The sequence below is a fragment of the Camelina sativa genome, chromosome 7 (assembly GCF_000633955.1).
Source record: "Camelina sativa cultivar DH55 chromosome 7, Cs, whole genome shotgun sequence".
Classification (NCBI taxonomy): domain Eukaryota; kingdom Viridiplantae; phylum Streptophyta; class Magnoliopsida; order Brassicales; family Brassicaceae; genus Camelina; species Camelina sativa.
In genome coordinates, this window is record NC_025691.1 from 9,978,281 (window position 1) to 9,980,570 (window position 2,290).

The window sequence follows — 2,290 nt, forward strand, 5'->3', positions numbered from 1 at the left end:
TTTTTTTTTTTTTTTTTAGATTTGCTTGTCATGTTTCTAGTAAAATTGATATGGGTAATGAAAAAAATTAAAACGATTATGGATTCTACTGATTGATAAAGGAAAAAATAAGTCAATTTTAGAATACATATATATATATATAAATACGTAACTGTTCTATACTATGATAGAATAACTAAGGTGGCAAAATGGTTTATGATGTACTAATATATGCCTAAGGTACTGTGTTCAAACCCACTTAGATGCATTTTTGTATTTATTTCGGGTTAATTCGGATCTACTTCGGGTATGGGGTAATATCCGAACCAGATCGGGTACCCGAATTTCAAAGAAACTAAATCCGATCGGGTATTTAATACTATCCGAATTCGAACCGAACTGCCTATTTCGGGTTGGATTCGGGTTCGGGTTTTGGATATGGTTAAAATGCCCAGGCCTAGAGAGGTGAGTCCCTAGATATTTCATTCCATGTATATATATATACTGCTTCATCTTATGTAAGTTGAACAACATAACTTGTATTTGAGGCGCATGACCTTATATATGACATCCCAACTAGAAACAGGAATGCCACACATGCTTTTCAAGGTTAAGTTATAACAACCCATTTGCGTCGATGCTTCTTGAGACACTCTGCATTACCCCCAATCGGACCTGAGAAGGTGGGATCAACGCTTAAAACCCCACTCCCAAAACCCTCTAAAGTCTCAAACCAGAGGCTTTTACTCCCACATCATCACCTCTTGTTCTTCTTTCTTGAATAATACTAATCAAAATAAAAATAAAACTCATTCTTCTCGCATATATAACAGATTCAACCTCACTCTTCTTGCATATAAACAAGATTCAAGATACACTGAAACCATTCTTCATTTCTTCAATTCCACCAAACGATTCAATGTAAATGCAGATTTTGGAACAACTCGCTGTGAAGAACAAGTCGTTGTGCCGAACAGAGTGTTTTGCGAATCAGGAAGCTGCATCAGATCACAAACGCATGAGTTGCTGACATGGATCTGTGAGCTGATGTGGAAAGATATGAGTGGATGTGATGATGTGTGGAGAAAGGTTGATGACTTGGAATTGAAGATGGAGACGAGCTTATACTTAGAGATATGAAGAATATTCTCTACAACAAATAAGGAAAGGATAAGCTTGAACAGCAAGCAGTTTCCTTATACTTGGAGATATGAAGAATATTTTTTACAACAAATAAAGAAAGGATAAGCTTGAGCAGCAAAAAGTTTCCTTATCCCTTGATACTTGGAGACTTGCCTTCTAGGGTTTCTCAAGTCGTGTATATATATTCTATGAGTAGGCCACGAGCCAATTTGAGCCAATTTGAAGCCACAAAAATAAGGCTTTGAAGGTGTGTTCCCAGTTCTCTGTGACGTGAATCAGGGAGGTCATTAAGTGCGCAGAGAATTGTTCTCATTCTCTTAGATCTACACTGGTGAGAGTTTAGATAGAAAAGAGAGAGGGTTAGTTTTATTCTCTTAGATCTACACAGGTGTGTGTTTAGATAGAAAAGAGAGAGGCTTAGATTCATTCTTAGTCGGGATCAATCCTATTGGGAGGAATAGGTTGAGTAAGGGCCGAGACAAAATTGTATCATTGTAAGAGATAAATTCTGTTAAAAAGATTGAATAGAAAGATTGTAAGAGATTAAATTCTGTTCCTAGTGTAAATTAGTGTGTTTTGCTTCTCTATACCTTAGCATTCACTTCTTCTCGATTCGTCTGCGATGGCGATCAATTCATCTGCAACGTCCCCGATCAATTCGTCTGCAACTTCGCCAATCAATTTGTTTTCTTCCTCATGGAAGACCAAGCATCTTCCCACACCAAGAACCGTTGTTGTTGTATCGTACTTCCCCACAGTTATTGTAATGACCCTTACCAAGGGGTACAATTCAAAATAAAAACCCCTGGTCCAAGGACGTGCAAGGGACACAAATGGAAGGCAAGGAAGGAGGGTAGAAGAATTACGGAAGTCATGTCCGAGAAATTCTGGACGAATCGAGAGATGTCCAATGGTACCATGTACCATGTACCGTACCGGACGTACGAGCACGGACAGATGTACAGACGAACGCCAAACGATCAAGGACGTGTGCGGACGTGAACCAAGGATGGGAAGGAACCCACTAAGGGAGGATTATTTTAATCAAATTGGAGTTAGTGGAGGATTATTTAATGAAATTGGAGTTAGTGGAGGACTATTTTAATCAAGGAGGAGTTAGTGGAGATTAAACAAAGTTTTAGTGGCCAAGTGTTAATGTTAAATACTC